The 27,464-nt window shown below is 39.7% G+C and overlaps 1 non-coding gene and 1 pseudogene across 1 annotated transcript; both read right to left on the bottom strand.

Moving 5' to 3' along the window:
- Positions 1 to 16,066: 16,066 nt before the first annotated feature.
- Positions 16,067 to 16,206, bottom strand: LOC142428406 (small nucleolar RNA SNORA8). Its single transcript, XR_012780312.1, has one exon. It is a non-coding gene; the product is annotated as a small nucleolar RNA SNORA8 (small nucleolar RNA).
- Positions 16,207 to 19,959: 3,753 nt separating this feature from the next.
- On the bottom strand, positions 19,960 to 23,513 carry LOC142427465 (protein N-terminal asparagine amidohydrolase pseudogene; annotated as a pseudogene).
- Positions 23,514 to 27,464: the final 3,951 nt, after the last annotated feature.

The following is a 27,464-nucleotide window of genomic DNA, read 5'->3' as shown; positions in this document are numbered from 1 at the left end:
GAAAATTTCCAAACATTCCCAGTTCAAGAGTCCCGTTCACGTATTGTTTAAGGAAATCATTATTTTGGGCCGCTCCAACTGTATTCTCTACCTTTGTTTTCCTACCAGGGAGGCTTTTTAAAAAAATTCATTTTATTGGGGACTCATACAGCACTTATCACAACCCATACATCCGTTCATTGTGTCAAGCGCCTTCTACCAGGGAGGCATTCTGTAAGGACTACAGCATTGGCTCTGTGGCCTCTGACTTCTGCAAATGGCAGAAGCCCAGCAGGACATTCAAGAAAGGGAGGAAAGGGAGTTCAGGCTAATAATTCCCCTGGCTCCCTCCTTACAGGGTTGCCTTGGGCTACCTGTGTCCCTCGACCTAAGGTCAACTTTCTTCACTATGAGACTTTCTCCTTTGGGGTTCCTGTAATTAATCCTTTCTCTCATTTCTTTATCCCTAGAAATGGTAACCATGCTGCTGTTACTAATTCCAAATTACAGGACTGTCTCTTGTAGTTCCCCTATGCCCTGCAATATCTTTCCAAATAAACCTTAGAAATATTCTGATTTGAATTGTCATCTGTTTCCTATTGGGACCCTTTCTTATACAACTATTACTGTTTAGTGGACTTTAGACATTAGCAACTATTACTGTCTACGTATGTGCTATATATTGTTAGCTGCTGTTGCATTGGCAACCCCAACAAAACAAAACACTACCTGATCCTAGTCCTGCTATTCTCCTGACTGATTGTGAATTAGAGCATTATGAGCCACTGAATTTCTTTGATTGCATGAGCTTTGGAATTACATTATCAGTTCTTCTCAGTCCACCTCACTCTGGAACCTGTGGTGATTTTTCTTCAGCCTCATGGCAGTATGCAAGCTACTACTGACAGCCAGGAATTGAATGTGAATTTCCCAAATAAAAGGTAGGAATTTTGCTGAACCAACAATTGCTCCACCACCATGTAGAACCGAAAACCAAACTCACTGCCATCAAGTAAATTCTGACTCATGGAGACCCTGTATAGAACCCCCTAAATAGGACCTGTGGAGTGGGTATAAAAGGAGAGAAAGAGACATTGCCTTTTGAGGAATCTCTCAGATGGGCAACTTCTTTGCCTTAATCAACATACAATTGATGTTTATTGAATAGCTAATATGAATAAGAAAGTGTCTGAATGTGAAGTTAATATAACAGCACCATTTGGTCCCCATTTTTATATATCTTTATCTTAAACATGTATTCACTGAACATTCTAGGTGTCTAGAATCTTTCAGTAGTTGTAATTCACAGTAATTATAATTCACAGAGATGAAGTCCCTCCATCCAGCCTTACACATTTTCCAGGATTCATAAATGTATTAAGAGTATCATCACCACTCCCACCATCATCAGTCCATACAGAGCTGACTATGAGTTCATGGGGACCATGGCTTAGTCTATTAATCTTTAAAGACTGCATGCTACATAGCACCTTACTTGAGCCTGTAGCAGTCTTTCGCCCTGTGGCTTGTTTTGCCTGGCTAGGTCATATCACTAGTTGTAAAGCTCCCTAATGTCAAATTCCTGAACCCCTGTCAATGGTCATTGTGTCCCGAGACCAAGTAGAAATGCTAGTTTAGTTGCTGTGCTTCATGGTGCTGTATGCCTTCATTTCTCCTCAGTAGTCTTGAGAGCTTGATGACAGAGCAGAAAATCACCAGCTGTTCAGTTGTGCCTGATGAGTGGATCTTTCCTTCTCTTTTCTTAGTTCTCAACAACTAGTTCTGTACATTGACCTCTGTGAGGCTCAAGCGTGACCATTTCCTGAACCCATAACAGGGCTTCTTTTGTGCCTTGATCTCTCTGGGAATCTTGTAGAGTGTCAAAGAAACCCTCTGGGCATGTGGAAGATTTCAGTTGAGTACAGTTGGGGTCCCTTTCAGTTGGGGTCCCTTTTCTTTATGTTAGTATTGGGTAAAATATATTTAATGGTGTACTTCAAAAAGAAGAGGTTCATGGTTAAATAGATTTGGGAAATTGTTTTTAAAAGTTTCTTTCCTGTCGGACATATCTTAGGGTTGGTGCCTACATTTTTGTGCTTTGAATAGTTGTTTCCACTAGAGCTCCAGGATGTAATAATATTTCCCTACATCTATTTCAGTATCAGTTAAACCAAAAGAGTTGCTAGGGTGAACAGGCAGTGTTAAGCAAGACCAGAAAGATGTGGTCCACCCTAATCCTGTGCAATGAAATCTGTGAATGACCCCCCAGTTACTCAGACCACTGGTTAGCTTTGCTGTATGAAGATGCTTTGGAAGCCCTGCATCCCAGGGGGAACCATCAATCCCCACTGTAGCCCAAACCCTTCTCTTGTATTTACAGGGAATGGTGAAATACATTGCTTCTCATGATTATCCTGTTGGAGTACGTTCTAATTATCATGTGGTCAGGCAGAAGAAAATTGACTATATCTTACTGAACAAGCAGGACTTGTTTCTCAAGAGTAAGAACTATAATAAACTGCACAAAGGTCTTCTTGTGGAAACTTTTTACTCTCTAATATCTATACCCTGTAACCTGCTCCACAGTTATCTCTGCTCTTTGATTTCCTAATTTATCTTTGTCCTTGGTAGATAAGAAAAAACCTAGTTTCAATCCAAACAAGAGTTTAATAATATGTGTTCATATTTTTAGTTATGTGTTAGTCCAGAATGACTAGAGAAACAAATTCATAGACACTTGTGTGTATAAGAAAGAGCTTTATATAAAAGAGCAATTGTATGTTGAGAAAATTATCCCAGCCCAGTCCATATCAGGTTTGTAAGTCTGATATTAGCCCATATGTCTGGTACCAGTCTATAAATTCCTCTTCAGACACAGCACATGCAATGATGCCAAATGCAGGAAGATCACAGGCCAGTGGGTAGAAAGTCTTGTGGATCCAATGGTGGTAGAAGCATCTCAGTGCTGGCATGGGGCTACACATGGCTCCTTCAGCTCCAGAGCTCTGGCTCCATCAGCATAGCTCCATGTGGCTCGCCACCAGGAATGTCTTGCAGGAAGAGTGTGTATCCCACCTCCAGGAAGGAGGAGTTCCCTTCCTAGAATTCTCAGGATAAGGCCATGCCCACACAGAAACACCTTTGACTATGAGCTGATTGACAGGTTAGACTCCACCCCTTCACTCAAGTTGACAGGAGATTATGTAACTGCCACAGTTTTCATAATTGGGGATGCTGCTGGCATAATAGGTAAAGGCCAGGGGTCCTCTTAAACATCCCACAATGCCCATGACACTACCTGCCCTCCACAATAAAGACTATGTGGCCCAAAATATCAGGTCCTAAAGTTGAAATACTGTAATATAGACTATCTTCTGTGATGATGGAAACACTGTACATTCTGGTCACTGTTCGATATTGTTCTCGGCAGTTGAAATGTGACTAGTGCAACTATGAAATTGAATTTTAAATTTTACTTAATTTTAATATTCATACTATAGCCAGAAAGTGAAACTCTAGATCATGAAGCACCTACAAATAGTAGACAGAAAATGTTGGTACCTGAGAGAAGCGAGGATTGATTAGGGAATTTAGAGGAAACTAAGAGTGTGCTTAAAGAAGTGATGAGGCTGTTGGTGCTCTATAGAGAAGATGGAAGTTGTGGAGGAGCCCATCGGCAGCATGTATACATGAGGCAAGGCCTGTAAAACCATATAGTGCCTTACATTGAAAGATGAAGCCATACATTGATCCCAGAAGTAGAATGGAATAAAGTGAACGAAGAAGCACATGTTCATGAACTAAAGAGAATGACAATGGAGGGATGAGATGAAGATCGGTAAGACACTGAGGGAGGACTATAAAGAAATGTGAAAGGAGGAAAAGGTAATTTATTGTAGGAGAGAGACTAGAGCAAGGATGTGGCCAAGACAGGTTCAAGAAGGGCAGCATGTTTGATGTGCTTAGTTTATCTCTTCCTACTCCCTCCTCTCCGGTCCTATTGTATTTTTCTTTTCTTTTGTAATTATGAACAACCAGGTACCCAGCAGGAAATATATGGCATACTTAAAATGGGGGAATTGAGGGAAAATTTAGTAAGCAGCTATTTACAAAGGTGTCCAGCTACACAAGGGATAGTGCAAGACCTCAGGACAGTAGCAGTGGGGTGGCCTTCCTACCTCCAAGCCTGAAGCACTCAGGGAGGGAACTCTTATGCCACTCAGTAACTTCGAGGAGAGGACCTCTGGTGATAGAGTGGGTGAAACACTCAACGGATAACCTGACTGGTGGAAAACTCTCTGCTTTACTCTCCCCCTTCCTGACAGTCTCGCTGTCTCAAGAACTCCCTTACATCAACCTCAGTCGAAGCCAGGTTGATGAAGATACAAGGCAGCTTACGGGTATTGGTATATATGACACAGCTTCAGAAAGTCCATAGAAAGATGGAATTAGAAGATACTGGAATTTTTCCAACATTTTTTGAAGCCTCCTCAAACAAACCACTCCCAGAGTAGAGTGGAGATATGGTTAGATGGGATATGAAGATAAAAAAAGATATCCTAACATGACTTTTGGCAAGGTGGTGGCTAGGAACCCTCTGGAAAACTTCACTGCCCATTCAGGAGAGATTACATGAAAGAGATAAATTGTACTTAGTTTTATGAAGTTTATGAACACAGTTTTGGCTTAGCAGATGCTCTGGGAGATCTGAAGTATTCCAGAGGTCCCTGTACCACACTTTGAGACTGCTGTTGTACAAAGCTGGTTACCAACTTTTATTGCCTGCATATCCTATCTCTAAAAATTTGTGTAATCATTCCTTTTATGAGATTTAAATGTTATGCACATTGTAAAAAAATACACCAAATTAAAATGTTGAGGATTTAATGAAATAGATGAATAAACGTTTTCTTTCTTTCTTTTGTCTGTATCCCAGGTTCTGTCTTGCACAGCATGTGCTGTTGAAACTCAATGTTGTAGAGGCTGAAGATGGAGACAGAGCACTGGGGCTTCATAAATAGAGGGCCCAATTCATAAAACTTTGATGCAGTACTATCTGTAAAATGATGTCTAAGAAGACTTAGAAAAGTGAAGGGAGGAGTGATGGAAAGGTGAGAAAGTTGGGAAGATATGCTCTAATGGTCAGTAAGAGGTAGAGAGGACAATATTGATTTTTCTTTATCTTCCAAGAATAAGGCAGAAGGGGCATTTGAAGCTCTTTGACAGAGAAGGTAATAATCAAGACACTTTATTTTTTTTTATTTTATTATTTTTTTTAAACAATTTATTGGGGCTGATACAATTCTTTACACAGTTCATACATATACATACATCAATTGTATAAAGCACATCTGTACAGTCTTTGCCCTAATCATTTTTTTCTCTTTTCTTCTTTTACATTTTATTAGGGACTCCACTTTAAAAACAAGCTAATGAATAATGGAAACACAATTATTTTGCCCTCTCTCACAAGAACTAAATAAAACAGTGATGTCCTTGGCAGATACTTTTGAGATATTCTGAGAACAAATTTTTATCACTGTGTAAGAGTCATGACCCACAAATAGTTAATAGTTGCCTGGAGGTTTGTTTATTAGGTGGGTCAGAACAAGTCATCCCAATGACTGAATTAGCATGAACAGGCTGAACTGGCTCTGCTGTTCCAGATAGGTGCTCTTCTTCACAAATAAGCACATTTCCAGAAATGAGCTATTGGAAATAATCTGCTGCAAGATGATAAATACTGCCCAATGTGCCCCCATCATCTTTCTGCTTATTTTTTCTTTCCCTCTTCCAGGTGCACGTACTGTTCAACATAGAAGCTTTATCCTAATGATATTATATATTACGCACAACTAGACACCACCTGGGCATCCCTGGCTGGTGCAAATGGTTAACTACAGGACTACTAACCAAAAGGTTGAGGTTTCAAGCCCACCCAGAGTTACAGTCAAAGAAAGGCTGAGTGGTCACACAGCCTGAAAGCCTTTTGAAGCACAGGGGATACATGGACACACATGGGAGTGGCATGAGGTGGAATCAACTTGATAGTAACTAGTTTGCTTTTAGGTTCCACCACTCCCCAGAAAGGGTTTAACTTTTTTTTACATGCTTCAGCAGTCAAAGGGAAACATCTTTGCTAGTAGAATTTTAGTGATTGAAAACACCAAACAAACTAGGGCTTCAACTGTCTGCTCCAACAACTTTTTGACAAGTCCAAATGGACATTAGCATGTTTTGTAAATAACATCCATAGCAATTTTTTTATCCAATACAATGTTGCTAGATGTCACGGAGTCAGTACTGGCTGATTACAACCCTATGTACAACAGAATGAAACTGTCTGTGCCTGCACCATCCTCACGATTCTTCCTGTGTTTGAATCCATTGTTGCAGCCACTGAGTCAACCCATTTCCTTGAGCATCTTCCTCTTCTTGTTTTTTGCTGACCTTCTACTTCTCCATGTCTTCCCTTATAACATGTCCAAATTACGTAAGAGGATTTCTCACTGTGCTCACTTCTAAGGAACATTCCAGCTATACTTCTTCCAAAAAAGATTTGCCCATTCTTCTGATGTTTCATGGTACTTTGAATACTCTTCACCAACAACATAATCCATGAGTTATTCTCTGGTCTTCCTATTCATTTTCCAGTTTGGGTTTACAGGTGAAACCATTGAAGATAGTACTTGCTTGCTGCTGCTGTTGCTGCTGCTCGGTGCCATTGAGTCAGGTCCGACTCATAGCGACTGAGTAAAACAGAATATAACACTTCCCAGTACTATGCCAACCGCACAATTGTTACATTGGAGTCCATTGTTGCAGTTACTAGGCCAATCCATCTTCTCAAGGGCCTTTCTCTTTCGCTGCCCCTTTTCCAATAATTGAGCTCACCTATTAGCAGGTCCAAAGTATGAAGGCTTGCCATACTCACTTTGAATGAGCTTTCTAAATGTTAATAACTGTAATGTGCACTGATTTCTGCCACATCATTTAATCCTGAGACAACCCAGCAAGGTTAATGATATTGTCAATATTTTGCAGTGGATGGGGCTCTATGAGTGAGGAAACCTACATACCCTTGCCTAGCTAATAAGAGGCAGAAGTCAGATGCAAATCTACAGAAGCTTCTCTTTGACGTCAGTGCTGTAGGACAGCCACTGATGACCCTCAGAGATGACAAAGATGACCGACAGCAACAGAGCCTTCATGTGCTTTTGGTCTGTGGTTTCAAAACATATGCTCTGGGTAACAGATAAGTCAGCAAAAAGCGAGGAAGTATCTGTGCTGCAAATGCTTTCTCCTCTCTTATCTTTCCGCCCAACTCCAGAAACCTTTTCCTTGAACTTGGATCCAAATCACATTTCTTAGAATCCTCTGAAATACTTGGCTCTGGCTTATGTTTTCTTCAAAAGGCAAATGACATTGTTATTGCCCCATCCTGAAGAAGATTAAACAATAATGATGATTTATTTTCTTTTTCTTCTTTCATTACATCTATATGAACTTTTCCTCCTCATAAATGTGAATTCAGTTTTAAGAAACGCTACAACCATTTATTCATCTCTAATCCTGGTGCCAAAATGGGGACAGTTCTTTTCCCTGGTTAATTAAAGCCAGAAAACAAAATAAGAGGGTTAATTGCTACATAGGAATTGTTTGTCTTACCTGTTTGCTTGGTCTTCCTGAGGCTGCCTCTCATGCTTTCTCACCAAGAAACCTTGGGATTCCAAGTGACTACAGTAAAGATGCTTCCATTCTCTCCCAGTTTCTAAATAACACTTGCTCTTTATATAACCCGTTCTTAGAATCTCAGAGGTCATGAGAGATGGTCTAGGATGATTGGATTGAGTCCTTGGCTTTATGAAACCTTGGAGAAGCATGCTTGGAAGCCAGGACACTCCTGGAGGCCAAAATGATGAATTACTCTTCCGTAAACCTGTCACCAGAACTGCTGAATGGATAGTAGGTACAGCTGTCAGTTCCTTGAGACAAGACCAATGACTTTTCTTCCAACAACCCCTAGGGCCTGGGAGAAGGTGTGCTTGACACATAGTAGACACTTAGTAAATGTTTGCTTTCCAGAAGAGATGACAGCAGTTTTACTAAGTTGCCAGTATGAACAACAAAGGAAAAATACAAAGCCAGATGAAGCCAGGCTATCAGATTTGTGAAATAAGGCAGAACCTACTACAGATTGTTGACTGCTCAGTATCTTCTGTTTCCTGTTTCATGACTTGTATCCTGTGATCATCTTAGTTCAGGAGTCCTTAAACGTTTTTCTGTAAATGGCCAGATAATAAGTATTCTAGGCTTTGTGGGCCAGCCATACTCATGATTTCTGTTGCAGCTATTTGACTCCGCTGCTGTAGCAAAAGCCACTATAGATCATAATATGAACATTAAAGATCATGGGTATCTTCCAACAAAAATAAGACTGAATTAGACCTGATGGCTGTAATTTACCCACTCTTGAATTTTAAGGATGGAAATTGTTTTATTTTTTAAGGGTGGAAATTTAATGAACTTCTAAAACATCTCAAACGATGTTTTGTTAGTCGGTTTTCTACCCTGAAACAAAATCACCATATCTGAAAGTTTTAAAATGTTGCTGTGTTTACTGTTGGGTCTGCTCAAGTTGATTCCAGCTCAGGGTGCCCCCCTGTGTTGAGTTGGACTGCCTCTGACAGTGGCTTCCTATGCTGTGACCCTTATCAAGTCTTTCTTTAACCGAGCCAAATTCCTAACCATTGTGCCCCTGGAACTCCCTTTTGACATCTGTCATATTAATGAAGGTCAGCAGATTGGACAAAGTGGAGAGGTGTAGGGGTCTCATTCAATGAGGTTGCTTTTTCATATAACCATTCCTTTAAGGTGCTGGTCATGAAGAGTCTGTAGCCTGTGATGCATTAATTTGCTTTCTAGAAGTAAACCATAAAATATAACCAGCAATGAAGGCAGATATAATGTACAGATTTCCATGTATGCCATTTAAGATAAAATGTTAGGCGCCGCTAGAAAGTTAAGCCTTCGAAGGAAGGTCAGGTGTTTATGATCTAGCCACTTGAAGGAATTGGAGGCATTGTCACAGATGTTTCAGGGCCCAGGCTAAGAGGACAAAGGAAAACCCCACACAGCATATGAAAACAAGTCAACAGACTGTTTCTACATGTTTCTGCCTTCTCTTTTGACAAACACACCTTGTTATGACTTGGAAGGCCAGGTTTAGATTTGAAATGGTCGCACTCTTTGGCGTTCCATGCCGGAATGTGGTGGCGTGGAGAAAGCCAGCCTCATACTTCTTCGTCCATCTCTGTGCCACTTCCCGGAGCAGTCTTGGAAAACACCAACCAGCTGCAAAGTGCACCATGTCTTTCTCTGTTGGCTAGCCTTGGGCCTGCTGTGCACATAGTGAGTGCAGTGTGATCTGCTCTCGAGAGGGCAGACTTGGAGAAGTGCTCTATGTAGGTCTTGGGACCTTGTGATCAGGAGATGGCATGGTCCTGAGTAACTAGAGACTGGTCTAGAAGGGTGCTACAGACTCTGTGTGGGTTCTTCTCCTGTGAGCCTCTCCTCATGGAGCGTAGACAGAGGAGAGCCAAAAGAGGCTTGCTGTGAGCCAGGGCCCACGTGTTCATTATAACCTAGTTAGAAGTTCTAATAACATGAGAAATGTTTTCAACTTGGTTTTATATGAAGAGATTAATAGCAAATATGCAGATTGATGTTAATTATTCAACAAAAATAAATATAAAAAGAACTAGAAGGTAAAAGAAATAAGAACTAGAAAGAAATATTGAAATGCTGTGCTTCTAGGTGCTGAGATTAGATACTTTAACTTTTTCCTCTACGCTCTAAATTTCTTAAAAGTGAGCATGAGTTGCAGTGATAATCATGAGGAATATCATTTATAAAATTTTGGCCAAGAGCATTAAATACAGCATCAAACCAGAAACCAGTGCAGAGTAGAACTACTTGAAAGGCTTTCTCAGTTGTAGTTCTTAGGGGAGCTGATTGCCAAACTTTTCTTCTGCAGCAACACTGGGTTTGTTCAAACTAAGAATGTGTGATTCAAACCATTGTGTTACTGCCCCCCAAATACACCCCAAACCAAACATGCTGGAATTGCATCAATTTTGATTCATTTTGACCTTAGGTGACAGAGGAGAACTGCCCCATAGGGATTCCATGGCTGTAACCTTTGTGAAAGCAGGCTGCCACATCTTTCTCTGGAAGACTGGGTGGGCTTGATCCAGCAATCAGTTTGGCCAGCAGTGCTACCCAGGGACTCCTGAATGCAGTGAAAGCTCATCCCCACAAGTCAATTCCAACTCACAGCAACCCTGTCTAAGGTTTCTGAGGCTATAAACCACTGTTGCTTCCCATCTCCGTCAGTGTCTCCCATTCTAGAACTTGTGAAGCAGCAGTGTCAACAGTCACTTAGAATGCTTGCAAATTAATGAAAAAGGTAACAGAGAAAACATATAACCACCAACTACAAAGCAGTATTTAAACAAAGCTGAATATAAAGAGTAAACTCAGATAGGGGTAATTGGTGGTGATGGGGACATCTTGACGCTTACATTTTTCCTAAGTCAGCTGAGAAGGACCCCAAATACGTGTATGTGCACAGACTAGGCAGATTTCTTTGAGGCTAAAACAGTAAGATGGACACTGTACCTGTGAATTGCTGTACTCTGTTTATTCCAATAAACTAAGGAAACAAGGGTTTTTGACAAATGTCAAAGCAAACCTCCACCTTAGTACTTGTATTATTTAAGGAATCAGCAAAAGTAGGGCATGAGCAGGTTTTTTTTTTTTGGTTCCAGTCTTTGGACTAAGTGATAGAAAAAAGAGACCTTGCTCAAATTACTCAAAATCAGAAAAGGTGCAATGTTACATTAGAATACTCTCAAGATTCCCACCGAAATTTGTCTCCCAGATCTTTTTGTCTTAGCCAAATGTTAGTGATTCATTTTGAAGGTAAGGTGCATGAGGATAAACAGCCAAGATTAATGGCGAGAAGACCAGGCACACATCATGCAAACATACCAGAAGACCAGGCAAACATACACGTTCTAGGGACTTTCTGAGCTTGCTTTTTCCCCATGTTAAGTTGGCCAATAATAACCACCTCTGCCTCCTGGATGTTGTCAAAGATAGTAGGTAATGTTTCCATAAATTGTTTTAAGTTATTGCAAAGAAAGTATGTAAACAATAAGGTTATACTGTTGTTTTTTCTAACATAATTTACTGTTTTCTAAAAAATTATCTTGTATTAGTGTTTCTTAGAAACTAGTTGAGAATTTATTGAGCTAGACATCTTTACTGACATTAAAAACAAAAAAACATTTATTCTTTAAAAAGGAGCCTAGAGGTGCTGTAGGTTAGGCATTGGACTGCTAACACAAGGGAGGCATTCAAACCTATCTTTCTCATCTCCGCAAGACTGCAAGAGAAGATGAAGCTATCTATTCCATGAATATTTACAGTCTCAATACCTCTGTGAGTCAGAATCAAATCAAAGGCAGTGGGTGTGGTTTTCAGCTTTGTTGTCGAAAAGTGATCACGGGAGATGGCCCTGGATAGAGTAGGGGGAAAATGTGGAACAAAACTCAAAATCATAAAAAAGACCAGCCTTACTGGTCTAACAGAGACTGGCACTTAGTCACCCTTCAGGCCTGGAACTGAACTCACACTCACAGCTCAACTTTCAGCCAGATTATGGACAAGCCTAGCAGGTGAACAATACCAGGGACGTGTGAGCTCCTTAGAACAACCAGCCATACAAGATCAAAAGGACAGCATTTGCCTGGGAATAAAGCTTTGAAGGCAGGAAGGGACAGAAAAGTAGGAAGAGTGGACACAGTGGAGACACAGGAAGGAAGTGGGAAGAGTGCTGTAAGATTATGTACATAGGTACAGAGGATGTACATAGGTACAGAGAGCAACAGGAAACACAGGGAACTCAGGACCAATGACTCCTTCAGGACCAGTGGTGAGTGGCGATGCATGGAGAGTAGAGAGAATGTGGAGTAGAAAGAGGGAACTGATTACAAGAATCTACGTATAGTTTCCTCCCTGGGGGGAGAGACAGCAGAGAAGAAGGCTGGGGGAGACATTGGATAGTGTAATATATGACAAAATAATAATAATTTATGCATTATGAAGGATTCATGAGGTAGGGGGCAATGGGGAGGGAGGGGGAAAATGAGCAGCAGATATTAAGGGCTCAAGTAGAAGGCAAATGTTTTGATGATGATGGCAACAAATGTACATATATTCTTGACGATGGATGGATGGATGGATTGTGATAAGGATTGTATGAGCCCCCAATAAAATGATTTTTTAAAAAGATGGGGACTGTCATTAATGTCACTACAGAAAATGCGAGTGACGAGGACTCTCACATAAACCACAAGAAAAACTTCTAAAATCTGCTATCCCAAATCATATTGTTTAGAAGTAATTGTAGTTTTATTATCCAATAAATTTTATATTTATTCAAGAAGTAGCTGTCTTTCGTGGAACTAAGCCATATGATCTCCTACTCATGTTACTTCCAACTATAAAATGAAAAGGTTTTGTGCCAACCTAGAATCTGGTTCAGCTTCACTGCTTATGTTTGGGTAATCTTGGTTAAGTTCACAACCTCACTGATGTTTATTCATGGAGAAAGTTGGGGTGAATCATATGAGGAGGGACCCCAAAAAAGGAAAAAAGCTCTGTTGGGTGGAGCTTTTGTAGTATGCATTTTCCCTGCTAAGCAAGCATCCAGCAACTCACTTTGAGTTAGTGCACCCAGTAGCGTTGCCTGGAAAGGTTCTCTTTGGTCACAGTGCATTTTTTTTTGTAAAAGCAGTTTTGCTGGAACGTCATTTTTTTGTGATGGCTGATTTAAGAGCACAGCATGCAGCTGTGAAATTTTGTTTCCTGCTCAGGAAAAATGCTGCAGAAACGGTTTTGATGTTGAACGCAGATAACAAAGGACAGCATAGTGGAAAATGCGCAAGTGGTTTTCTTGTTTAAAAAAAGGTGAAATGTTGATTGATGACAAACCTCATTCTGGATGTTTGTTAAATGTTCTGAATGGATGAAATGTCGACAAAATTCATATACCTGTACTTGAAGAACGACGACGAACCAATGAAGAGAAGAGAATTTTATCTGGACTATCTTGGAGCTCGTTTCAGTAGATTTTAACGGAAGATTTGGAAATGAGAAGGGTCGCTGAGAAATTTGTACCTCAGGTTCTGACTAACCAGGAAAAGCAGCGTTGAGTAGAAACATGCTATGCTTTTAAAGAATGGCTCAGAAGCTACCCAGATTTTTTTCCCCAAGGTCTTTACTAGTAGGAAGACATGGAGCTATTCTTATGACCCTGAAACCAAACACCAATCAAGCCAGTAGAAGCCACCATCATTGCCTCACCCCAAAAAAGCTCAAGTAAAATCAAAGGTCAAGATAATGTTCATTTGATAGGGAAAGACTATAGTTAAAAAAAAAAACTGTGAACAAATTCCTATGTACATTTCACATCTTTTTTTGAAGTAAAAAAACAAATGGGGCAGAAACACTGACGGGCCAGATAATGTCCTCGGCAGTCCGCCTGGGGCCCACAGGCCGTAGTTTGAGGACGGCTGCACTGCACCACCAGGACTCCTTACTCGTTCCTTAAAATTTTGAAAACAACATAAATAGTTAGGAAACTAAGCTACGTCTTAAAAAGGTTTTTCATGTGTAGACTTCAGTGATGTCTTATGACATTCATCATGTTGTTCAACCAGCACCAACACCAGCACCTTTTCCATAACCACAAACAGAAACTCAAATGGTTTCTAAACAATGATTTCCACTTTCTACTTCCCTCTTTTACCCGGTCACTACTAATACATTTTCTTGTCATTTACCTGTTCAACATTTTTCATCAGAGTGAAATCAAACATGTCCTTTAGTAATTTATTACTTCATTCAGTATAATGTTTTCAAGGTTCACATAGGTGGTCATATATATGAGAACTTCATTTCTCTTTCTGGCTGAGTTTTCATCCTTCTGTGAATAGTGTTGCAATGAATGTTGGTATACATTTGTCTGTTTGTATTATTGCTCTTAAATCTCTTCACTCAAAACTCACTGTCATAGAGTCGATTCTGGCTCATAGCAGCCCTATAGGGTAGAGTAGACCTGCCCCTTAGCGTTTCCAAGACTTAATCTTTACAGGAATAGACAGACTCATCTTTCTCTCTGTGTGCAGTTAGTGAGTTCAAACTTCAGACCTTTTGGTTAGCAACTCATTGTGTAGCCACTATAATATTAAATCTTTTAGATATATACCTGTATATATATATTTGTGTCTATATACATATATATGTATGTACACACGCTCATGTAGGAGTAGAATTGCTACATCTTGGATTTGAATCATGCCAACTTGAAAAGATTTTTATTTACCCTACCATGTACATATCAAATCATTGATAAATGATGTTAGAAAATATGCCTTAATGCTCTATAATTTTAAGTTGTTGTTTCAGAGTAATTGGGCAGTATTGAATTATGTTAGATAATTGTAGAGTTAAGATCATTTGTTGGATAGGATTTCCAGTTTTAAAGTTATAGAGGAAAGTCAGTATTGTTTTCCCTCTTCTCTGGATACCCCTCACAAGAGAAACAGTTATGAAACTTAGACAATAATGAACCTAGAAGGCACTGGAAACCCCAAACCATGTGTGATCAAACCCATTGCCATCAAGTTGATTCAGACTCATGATGACTCTCGGGACAGAGTAGAATTGCTTCTTCGGATTTCAAAGACTGTAAATGTCGTTAAGGTAGGTAAAACTAAGGCCTAGGGAGATGCTGAGAGAGGAAGCCCCTGCCTACTTGTAGATCTGAGACAAAACCAGTAGAATAATTATCTGAAGTAAACGGAATACCATTAGGGGCAAACCAACATCTTTGGGAAACATGTATTTGCTTGCTGGCTCAGAAACTTCCTGGAGCAGGTTTGACCTAAAGAAGCAACTAGGTAACTAGGACTGAGTTAGGAATGCTCAGAAAAGTAATATTTGCAGTACCCAGTTTGTGAGTGGGGCATCATAAAGGAAAGAGACCCAACAATTGTAACAAACCTTCTCTCTTTTAATTGAGGGTAAGTTAAATCTAAAAGAACCCATGCACATAACCTGATATCAAGAGAAGTTTCCTACTAGTTCAGATTATAGTCTTGATTTCTTTCCCACACGAAGCAGCTATAAATTTCTGGTCCTATAACAGCTCATCTCATCTGAGAATGAATACTGTAGTAATTAAAAAAAAACCTACATAGAACATATACAGTTACTACCGAAAAAGGTGTGTGAGGGAGCCAGAGGAGGGCAGGGGAGGGAGAGAAATGGAGGTGAAGAACGGGGACAAGAAAAAATGTTGCCTCAGAGGACCATATAGAAATTGTCATCAAATAAGCCCTATATTTAAAATATTTCTATGTAATATGCTAACTGCTGCTTAAGAACAAGAACTTTGAAGGTACAGGAGCTCTGGGGGTATATGAAAACTGTAGCTTTCGATCTTCTTCAAGAAGTGATTTGAGTCCTCTTTTCAGCAAGCACAGTTAATATCATCTACAGGTTTTTTGGTTTAAAAAAAAATCACTTTATTGGGTGCTCATACAACTCTTAGCCTAATCCATACATGCATTCATTGTGTCAAGCACACTTGTACATTTTTTTGCCATCATCATTCACAAAACATTTGCTTTCTACTTGAACCCTTGGTATCAGTTCCTCATTTTTTTCCCTCCCTCCTTGCTACCCCCCTTCCTCATGAACCCTTGATAATTTAGAAATACCCTCTCATCTATAGGTTTTCACAGGTTGTTGATTTATTTGTTTTCCTCCAATATCAACATAAAATATAACTCTAGAGCAGCGGTTCTCAACCTTCCTAAGGCCACGACCCTTTCATACAGTTAGTTCCTCATGTGGTGGTGATCCCCCCCCCCCCCAACCATAAAATTATTTTCTTTTTTTTTTCAGCTCCTAACATTTTATCAACCAGCAGGTTATCATTCAAAGGAATTATGTGAATTGTATCAATAGAAATACCAGGTTTAACATGCACAAAGCCACGAAAACCAACAATGCCAGATACTGACTTTCTATCACACTGTCCTTTGAACACCCCAGCAGGAAAAAGGCTGCTGGATGCAGATACCATGCAGTGCTGCATAAAATTATTTTCATTGCTACTTGATAACTGTAATTTTGCTACTACTAGGAATCAAGCAACCCCTGTGAAAGGGTCGTTTGACCCCCAAAGGAGGTAACTGAAGGACATTGATTGCACTAATCAAAATATAATTGAAAGTGCCGGGTGCGTTTCAACCACAAACCTTGGTGGGATTGTCAGTGCAGAGCTCACCCTACAGTGCCGCCAGGGCTGCTTTGATCTTGATTACTTGGGTGGATTTCAGAACTCCGTTTGAAGCTAAGCTGTAGACTAAAACCTCGTGCCTCTAACATAACTGGCTCCAGACTATTGTGCATTTTAAAGTTCTTCTATTTGTTTTTTTAAAACAGTTTTTAATCATTTTTACTTTCTCAGTCAGATTAAAGGCTTTATTTTTTTTTTCCAACTGGGATTGTCCTTGCTCTTGGCCCCTCTTTGTTTTTTTCTGCCAAAGACTAGGAATCATGTTTGCAAACTTCTTCCAACTCTGTCTGTAATGAGAGATAGTAAGTGTAGGTGAGTGGCCGAGTGGCTCCCCCTGAGTCCAGGGCAAATACCTGTCCAGTGTGAATGTCGTGCTGTCTGCTGTGTCTGTGTATAGACGACTGGCTGACTGTTAGACCCTGGACCCTGTTCCAGTAGTTGAGGATTCTGAATTAATGACCCCTAGATAGAGAAGTAGTAACATGTACAAAGCATGTCAAACAAAGCTGTCCTCACTCACTTCTGAGGAGCACTCTGTGTGTACTTCCTCCAAGACGTATTTCATTCTTCCAGCACATAGAATATGTTCAGTATTCTTTGCCAGCACCATAATTAGAAGGCATACAAATTTATTAGTTTTTCTTCTCGTCCAAAATTTGCAGATGAGGTCATTGAAAACACCATTGCTTGATTCAGGCTTACCTTAACCATTAAGGTAACATCTCTGCTTGTTTTTTCAAACATAATTGTAAAGACGCTTTTTGTGACATATTTGTTCAGTGCAATCCATTAAATTGGCTTCTTGATTGTTGCTGGTATGGGTGTTGCTTGTGGATCCAAGGAAAGTGAGGTCCTTTACAACGCCAGTCTTTTCTCCATTTGTGATGTTGCTTATTGGTCCAGTTGTGAGGTTTTTATTTTCTTTAGGTTGAGTTGTTGTCCATTCTAAAGTCTGTGGTCTTTGTCAGCAAGTGCTTTAAGTTTTCTTCGCTTTCAGCAAGCAGGGTGTTGTCTGCATCATCCCCCGGTGACGCCATGTTCTTCATTTAGCCCTTGAGTTATTTGCTCATTGAATAAATATGGTGAAAGGATATAATCATTTTCAAAAATAGTTTTATTGACATATAATTCACATATCATCCACTTCCATAGTCAGTCTTATTTTAAAGAGTTGTGTAATTATCACGACAGTAAGTTCTAGACTCTTTTCTTCCTTCTTGTCCTTATTATTAGAAAAGGCTATAATCTTGATACACACCTTCCATGATTTTAAACCAGGCACTATCCCTTTGTTCAAACAACTATGTCTTTGTCTATGTACAGGTTATATATGCACACAACTAAGTTTTCTAACATTTCCATTCTTCTTAATGCCACCCTGAATTGTTATGATCTACACAATTGAATACCTTTGCATAATCAATAAAACACAGGTAAACATTTTTCTGGTATTTTCTGCTGCCAGTGAAGATCCATCTGACATCAGCTGTGATGCTGCTCATTCCATATTGCTGTTTGGAATCCCTATCGAATTTCTAGTAGTTCCATGTCAAAGTTCTTCTGCAACCATTGAAAAATCATCTTTAGCCGAACTTTACTTGCATGTGTGATTAATGATTTTGTTTGTGATTTCCATATTCCACTGAATCACCTTTATTGGAATAGTAATGAATATGGCTTTCCTCTGGTTGGCTTACCAGTTAGCTAGCTGTCTTCCAAATTTCTGCCATGGACTAATGAACACATTCAGTTGTTGAAATGTCTGAACTGGTATTCCATGGCTCCCTGCAACCTTGTTTCTTACAGTGGCTTCAGTTCAACTTGGACGTACCCCTTCAGTGATACCTTCTGAAATGATTGCATGTGGACCAATTCTTGTTGGTAGTGTCTGTGTGCATTCCTTCAATCATCTTTTGAGGCATCCTTCATTATCCAATGTGTTGTGATGGAATCCTTCAGTGTTACTGAAGAAAATCAAGGCTTGAATTATTTTTCAGTTTGAGAAATACTGTAGGTGTAGTTCCCTTTTCGCTTTCTAACTCCAAGTCTTTGCACTTTTCGTTATCATACTTTACTTTGTCAAAAGCCATCTTTTGAAATTGTTGCTTCTTTTACTTTTTTATTTCTGCCTTTTGCTTTAACTAGTCTATGTTCAGAGTGAGTTTCAGAGTCTCTTCTGAAACATGATTTTTCTCTCTTTTCTGTTTTTTAATGACCGTTTTGCTCTCTTCATGTATGATGTCCTTGATGTCATCATATAACTTGTCTGGTCTTCAGTTATTAGTATCCAATGTGTAAAATCTATTTTTGAGATGGTCTCTAATTTACGATGGGTCTTTAAGTCACCATTAAACAAATTCTTCCCTCTTGGAAGTTACCTGGGCATTAAAACTAGCCTGTTGTCCCTTTTTCCTCTTTCTCTAAACTAGCTCTCATTACCCATTTGGCACATGTAACCTTTTGGCAGATGTCTGCTCTTCTTTTTTTTCCACCTAGCTGTCTCAAACTTAAAGGCTAATTTAACCACAAAAATCCATTGGTTTGAAATAAACAATGGAAACTTTTAATTTCCAAGACAAGTATTCAAAATTGGAACTAATCGTGGATGCCTTAAGACTCTAGGGGGGGAATGTAAAAATAAAGCAATACCTCATCAAAACAAAGAAATGTGATCTTCCTAAGATTTCCATCCAGTCTTGAAGTCCCTCATGGGGGAGTCCAGGTGTTAGTAATGTAGGGTAATCAAAAGGCTCTTAGAATCATCTCTGCAAATTCACACACTGGGCAAGACTTTTCTTCTCTTGTTTTCCAAGTTAATGGCACAGCATTCAGTAAATACTGATGGGCTCATACTAGAAACTTCCAGTTATCTTAAAATTCTCCTCCCTCCACATATCTCACGTTTAATGAGTCGCCAAACACTGTCCACTCAATGTCCTGAATAGACGTACTTTTTTATACATACTTCTTGAATGAAACTCCTATCATCTCTGCAGTTTTTATTCGTCCCTCATTGTCTCCTGCCTAGACCATTATAATCATCTCCTTACTAAGCTCTCTCCCTCTTAACTGTTCTTCCTGTTCTTACTCCAATGTCTTCCAGTGAGCCCCATAAATAATCTTTTTGGGAAACAAATTTGAATGTGTTACTCATTTGCTTCCTTTTGTTAGTTTGTTTTTTCTTAAGGCCTGAATTTGCTTTTATAATTCTAGTTCTACTTTGTAATGTAACTTCTCCCCATTCAGCTTTTGTGTGCCTTAAGATTCAGACACAAACAGTGACAGGGCTATCTATTTCTATCTCCCCTCTCTCTTCCTTTATACAGACTGCCTTGGCCCCACCCTTTCTCAGTTGTGTAAGCCCCTACTTATCTTCAAAATCCTAACTCAGTGCCATCCTCAGCCCCCAGGTTTCTTTTTCTTTTTTGCCGTTGACAAAATAATATTTTATTTCAAAAAACAACACTGATAAAGGAGACCTAGGACTCAAAGGGTATATATGGGTCCCAAGGTAACATTCTCCCAACCCCCAACAGTGGTCTTTATCACATCAAAAAGTTGTTCTTTGGGGATAACTTTTTATTTTGCTTTTGAGGAGAAGAGCTCTTTCTCCCTCCTTCCTTTCCAGCAAACAGTGTGTTCATTGGAGATGGGTATTTTTTAAAAATCCAACTAAGTAGATCTGATGTCTTCCACAAAGTGGGGGTGCTCAGCCAGATATGAGGTGGAGAGATTCTCTAGTATTTGCTTATCATCTTGCTGCAACCTGAAATACACATGTGGAAATGGCATCCAGAATACAGTCCTGTGTGAAGTTGTTCTGTCTTTGCATCATAGATGCTAATGATTGGTCCTCCTGTCCAAGCTTGCACAGGACACAGCAACTTCTCTGGTCCTCTGTCTTGAAAGGGGGTTCTGTAAATTTCTGCATTTTTAATATTGACAGTAATGCCATAAATGATTAGAAAATGACTTCCTGATCATTTAATTTGGTCACAATTAATGTCACCAAATAATGTCCTCTTGTCTGTCAAATTCACCTTCCATACTGAGTGTGATCAGGAAGGATTTCATTGTGTTCATGATTAAGGTGGCCTCAGCTTTGGTCTTGGTTCCATCACAATGTGTCGAGCAAGTAGCCCCCCTTGTCCTCCTTTAAGGAGGTCACTGCAAGCTCTTTGCTGAACATACAGAAGGACCTGGGGTCCCACTTGCTGAACAGACTGACCTCTGAGAAGTCTGGCACTCCCCTTTACTCCCCCACACCACCAGGTTTCTTAAGTTCTCTGTATGTTCATGTTGAGCCCCACTTATGTTGCATGTAATTATCAGATTGTCCTGAACTGTGAATTTCTAAGATGCCAGGGTCTCATTTATGTATTTTTCCTCAGCAACTGATCTTGGTACACACAGGAGCAAAATAAATAATAATTGAATTAAGTAGAAATAGAAACAAGTACAGGATGTGCTGTGCCATAAAACACATGTCCCTGTAAGAACCTACACCGAGAGGGGGGAGTGGCAGGCCTGGTGGGGAATGATCAAGAGTAAGGTTACGTAAAGAAGAGGTATAGCTGTAACCCAGATGGGGACAGAGCATGTTAGTGGGACAGGAGGAAAGTGAAGGGAAATAGAGGAAAGAGCTAGGAGGCAAAGGGCATTTATAGAGCTCTAGACAAAGACATGTACATGCATATATATATATATATATATATGGATGGGAAAATAGATCTATGTGTCTATATTTATAGGTTTAGTATTAAGGTGGCGGAAGGGCATTGGGCCTCTACTCAAGCACTCCCTCAATGCATGAATACTTTCTTCTATTAAATTGGCATTCTATGATGCTCACCCTCCAGACACAACTGCTGAAGCCAAAGGGTGAACAAGTAAATGTGGTGAAGAAAGCTGATAGTGCCTGGCTATCAAAAGAGATAGTGTCTGGGGTCTTAAAGGCTTGAAGATAAACAAGCGGCCATCTAGCTCAGAAGCAACAAAACCTACATGGAAGAAGCACACCAGCCTGTGTGATCACGAGGTGCCAAAGGGATCAGGTATAAGGCATCATCAAAAAAAAAATCTTACCATAGTGAATGAAGGGGGAAGTTCAGAGTGGAGACCCAACGCCCATTTGTTGGCCACTGGAGATCCCCTTACAGAGGGGTCTAGGGGAGGAGATGAGTCAGTCAGGGTGCGATGTAGCACCGATGAAGAATACAGCTTTCCCCCAGATCCTAAATGCTTCCTCCCCTCCAACTACCATGATCCAAATTCTTCCTTGCAAGTCTGGATAGAGCAGAGGTTGTATACTGGTGCATATAGGAGCTGGGGGCACAGGGAATCCAGGGTGGATGATACCTTCAGGACCAGGAGTGTGAGGGGTGATGCTGGGAGAGTAGAGGGTGAGTGGGTTGGAAAGGGGGAACCGATTACAAGGATCTACATGTGACCTCCTCCCTGGGGGACGGACAATAGAGAAGGGGTGAAGGGAGACTCCGGATAGGGCAAGATATGACAAAATAATAATCTATAAATTATCAAGGGCTCATGAGGGATGAGTGAGCAGGAGGGAGGGGGAAAAAAGAGGACCTGATGCAAAGGGCTTAAGTGGAGAGCAAATGCTTTGAAAATGATTAGGGCAAAGAATGTACAGATGTGCTTTTTACAATTGATGTATGTATATGTATGGATTGTGATAAGAGTTGTATGAGCCCCTAATAAAATGTTTAAAAACAAAACCAAAAAAAGAGAGCCTACACCGAAAACAGATCAAGATAACTGGGAACTGGGTGGTGAAGTTAAGATGGATGGGGTAGGTCTGCATTAGTTCAAATATAGTCCGGGGTGATTATCCCAGGCCTCGGGAAATGTCCAGCCCTCCTCTCATCCTGGCCCTCCCTGTTCTTTGCTTGCCAAATGTCTCCTCTTTTTCTCTCCTTTGCCCAGAGCTGTCCATTTAGTTCCAACTGTTGGCCTTGTTTTCTCACCAGCTAAGAGGCATGTGTGGGTTTGTCACAAGATAAACTTGGAGAAATATGCTTGAGTGTGCTAATTTAGAGAGCACTGAGTGGGAGAGAGAATGGGGGCCATGGAGAATAAATAATAATTATCATAGTTGTTTCATACAGAGTGTTCCTGGATTTGCATTGAATTTTTAGAACCACCCTATGAAGTCTGGGTAAGATTATTACCTTTACAGAGGAGCTCTGGTTAGTGTTGGACTGCTAACAACAAGGTCAGCAGTTCAAAACCACCAGCTGCTCCGTGGGAGAAAGATGAAGCTTTCTACACCTGTTAAAAAAAAAAAAGTTGCATTCTTGTATATCCACAGAGCCAGTTCTGTTCTGGCCTATAGGGTTGCTATGATCCAGAATTGACACGATGGCAGTGAGTTTTTTGTTTTGGTGTACAGATGAGGTAACAGACTTAGAAAGTACCCCTGGCTAGTGGTGGAACTGGTCTTTAATCCATAGAATCAGTTCTGTTAACACAGTCAGTCTTAAACTCTTGAAACAATCTACATTATAAATGGTCCTTATATTACAAAGAAATCTGTTCAGAGCAAAAGAATTACCTGTTTGTTTTTCTAAGGGGTGTGTGTGTGTGTGTGTGTGTGTGTGTGTGTGGTGTGCGCACGCACACTGTTGTGATTTTCTTTAACTCCAAGGATCATTGTAGGAAAGATGATACTACCTTGAAACTCATATTTAATATTAAGGACCCTATTGCTTTTCCACTCAAGAGCGCCCATGAAGAGTTATTTGTCTTCCTAGGTCTTAATAACCCGAACCTGGACTGTATTAGTATCTTCCTTTTCAGGTTCTTATTCTGGTCCATTAGTGTTTATGAACCCCCTTCTTGATAAGATACTGTACTATTAAAATCGGCAAACACTAATGAAACAGCAGTCTCATCAGTCTGTGGAGGTGACGAACTGTTAACTCATGAAATGTGGTGCTCAGTTGGTGAGGGACTGACTACTCCAGAGTCCCCACTGAGCTGGCTGCCAGCATTTCTTGACTGGTCCTCTTTTCCATGTTAATTTCATTACCAACTCATCCTTTTGTTTCAGTTTCTCTATATTTGAATTCTGTGGCATGTTCTATTGTGAAACTGCTTGGAGTTCCTCTTTGTACACAAGGATTCTCTTAGGTCTTTATCATAGGTGTAAGTCTTTTTCTTTTAATCCCTGTATTTATCCTGAATATGACTCAGTGATTTAAGATAAATCAAACTAAGTCACTGGTTACAGAGTGTGTGGTTCCTGGCTTTGTGTCTGCCATCAATTGCTGTCTTAAACTGGAGGAGGCAGGTCAGCTGGGCAGCGGGTCAGGCAATGGGCATCTATCCTAACTACACCAAGAAGAGCACTATTGAACTCGGACCCTGACCTGTGAGGGCTAGCCTCACTGTTTGGCAATTTGAAGGATAAACAAATATTTTCACCGGGTGCATCCAGAACTGAGTAGTCAAGGTCACTGTGGTGCAAATAGAACACACAATGTCAGAGTGTCCTGGCGTCTGGGCTCAAGTGGCTTTTCTTGGCAGCCTCTATAGAGAACACAAAGTCTGCTGTGACCTCTCCTGTTGATAGTGGGTGTGCTCTTGCCACAACTTCATGAGATTTCTAGATCTGTTTCTATTGCACGGAAATTGTTTAGAGAATGGAGTCAGGCTTGCTTTTTCTGTGCATTGGACCATTGCCCAGTATTCTTTGCTTCTTCCCTTGAAACTAACCCTTATTTCTCTAATTCATTAGTTCTACCCAAGGAAATATAAATACTCACAAGGAGATTAAGATGGCCTTTGGTTTTCTTACCAGATACAAGTATGAAAACAGACATACCTAAAACCCTCTTTGAAAAAACTTATTATGAATCTCATTGAAAATAATTTTTTAAGGAACTGTTGGTGGAACTCTTCTTTGACACATCTGTTTGTTTTTTAAGGGGTGCGGGGGGAGGTAGCACATGCAATTGTATGTGTGTGTGTGTCTCTTTTTCCAGATGGCCACTATATAGGTAGGAAGTATTGAGTGACTGATAGGATAAAAAGCAACCCATAATACTATACAAATATCAGACAGTTTTTTCCCCAAACATGAACATATCTCTACATGCAATACAGTATATGATACTTTCCAGTATACACATACCTTCCTATAGCTTTGAGAATTTTCTTTCTAAGTCATCAGGCTTAATTTATCAGCAGCGTTCTTATCTGGTTTCAAAATCAGTTCCTTGTCATTAGCAAACTCCACTTACTAGTTTTCGTCCAGTCTGAGCTGCACAATGGTTGAATTGGTGACTATTATATTTGTTTAACTGCTGTAAAGTAAGTTTGCAACAATAGATGCTTGCACTTAAATAGCCCTTCAGAGCAATGGGGGACTATCAATCATGCAGAGATTTCCCTCCTGCTGTCTCCTCTGATGGACAATTCTGCTGATGTGGATATTCAAAAAGAAGGGATCAGGAAGAACAGATGATGGATAAAGACAATCTTCTGTCTTAAGAGGAAATCAGAGAAATCCTTTTAAGGAATGTTTTTGTCATGGTGTCAGAAGATTAATTATGCTCGTGTGAGAACAACTTTCTCATTGGGTGAAAAGAGACATTAGCCTTCTGACTTGTGACAGAAGATTTCCAAAGAAAGAGAGTTAAAGATGCCAGCTACCCTGAAATCTCCTTAGTCTGTTGTCTTCGAAGCGTCCTCCAAGACCCTTCGATTACATCCATGACATTGTGGTCAACAAGTAATTAATGAATTGGGAACTTTTGCTTCAAGCAATTCCTGTTCCTCTCCCTCATGCAGATCTCTTCATACTCAATGAAGAGGCCTTACCGCATGAGTTTGTAGGTAGAATTTTTAAATAACATAATGTTATTATGGGTCAGGAGTAGCATCTTGTTGCAGTTGTATGGTAGAACCAGATAGCTCAGTACAACTAAAATCTTGTACAAACAGACAAGTCAAGACTTAAGTTTTAAAACTATCTTGAAATCCACATATAACCTCCTCCCTGGAGGATGGACAACAGAAAAGTGGGTGAAGGGAGATGTCGGACAGTGTAAGATAGGACAAAATAATAATTTATAAATAAATTTATAAATATAAATTATCAAGGGTTCATGAAGGAGTGGGAAGAGGGGAGGGAAGGGGGAAAATGAGAGACTGATGCCAAGGACTTAAGTGGAGAGAAAATGTTTTGAGAATGATGAGGGCAACGAATGTACAAATGTGTTTTACACAATTGATGTATGTATGGATTGTGATAAGAGTTGTGTGAGCCCCCAATAAAATTATTTTTAAAAAATCCAATGTTTATATAACAATGCCACTAAAAAAATCATCAAAGAAATAAAAATCACTGTGAACCAACAAAAAGAAAAACTATCCTGAAAAAAGGTTTTCCATTTCTAATGGTATGATTAGTTTCAAACGGTAATAATATTTAATATATGAACACTCTCACAACCACTCTGGCATTGACAAATCAATATTTATAAAGACCTTTGAAAGTTAGGAACAGAAAACATTGTATAAAATAACTTCATTTTTCAGTTAACTGAAGCCTCAGAACTTAAAAAATGTACACACGTATATTTTTAAGTGAAAATCTGTATAAATGCATCACTTAATACTCTCCCTTTTAAATAATGCACATTAAATGACTTGGGGCCATAATTCTAAAGATCCATTGTTGTGCTACCCAGAAATACAATGATCTCCTTAGGGACTGCTGAAGTATTTAGTGTAGGGTTATTTGCCTCTAAGCTAAATGGTCTGCACAGCCATATTTTGACTTTTACTATCTGCTTTTTATAACTAGTGAGCTATCACGTCTCCCTGGAATCAGTGCGCCATGATGCTAGCCAACGCTTGCTGTTTCACTTTATAGCTTGAGAAGGAACCTCCAATACATTTCTCCCATTACTGTGGAAATGCATTTTTTACTCTAACTTTTTAGTACTGCAGTTGTTGCAGACTAGGTAGTGAGGTTTTCCAGAAGTTTGATATCTGAAACGAGGGGGCATTACATGTGCGCATGCACACACACAGCACACACACATGTGTTTATTAATTGTATTAAATATGAGTGCTCTGTATAATGTATTGTTTCAGTGACTGTGACTATGGCTTGAATTGCTAACCACAAGATCGGCAGTTGAAACCCACCAGCTGATCCTCAGGAGCAAGATGAAGCTGTCTGTCCCTGTAACAATTTAGTTTCCGAAGCCCTATAGGATCACTACTAGTTGGAATTGACCTTATGGCAGTGGGTTCGGTGACTATGTACCACTGATAGTACATTTTTTAAACTGAGCATTAAGATTAAATTTGGGCTAGGCTTCATATTTTCCCTGTCTTTCCTGGGGCTTACCCAGTGGCTTAAAATTTTTTAAAAATTTAACTTAGATTCCATAAATCAATAAAAAACATTAAAGATAAGCTGATGTTAAAAATTGTAAGCTATTCAGTTGCCATAGTAATGGTAGGGTCAGATTCAGATCTTTTTGAAGATTCATTGCCAAGACCAAGTGAGTCTTATTTTAATTTATGCCTCAAAATGAAATTCAGACCAATAGATTTAACTTCAGATTTTAAGAGTCTTGAGTTTTGAGCAAGTTCCAAATTCTGATACATTACAAATTCTAATTCCAATTTGAGGGTTTTTTTAAAGATAAACTTAAGTTGCGGAGCTTCATAGAACACAGAGTGTTTAATAATAAATAGTTGTGGAAAAACAAAAGTCCAGGAGAAAAATGCAGTCCCTTTCCTCCTTTTCTTTTAAAAGAGAGAATTAATGGTTCTATTGCAGTTTGCCCCGCTGGAAGAAAAGGGCATCCCAGGCTGCCTGTGCTGCAGTCTCTTTTAACTGGATGCCTTACCCTTTGAGAAGGCTTTAATTAAAACTAGAGGTAATTCATCCTGATGACACTGAACATTTAAAGAAAAAAAAGTTTACTAATTAATAAAAAATAGCTAGTTATAGAAAATGTTTCTCTTTGTCTTTCTGACCCTGCCATTGAAGGAGTACAATCAATTT

This window comes from Tenrec ecaudatus, chromosome 15 (genome assembly GCF_050624435.1).
Source record: "Tenrec ecaudatus isolate mTenEca1 chromosome 15, mTenEca1.hap1, whole genome shotgun sequence".
Taxonomy (NCBI): domain Eukaryota; kingdom Metazoa; phylum Chordata; class Mammalia; order Afrosoricida; family Tenrecidae; genus Tenrec; species Tenrec ecaudatus.
This window is presented reverse-complemented; position numbering and strand designations above follow the sequence as displayed.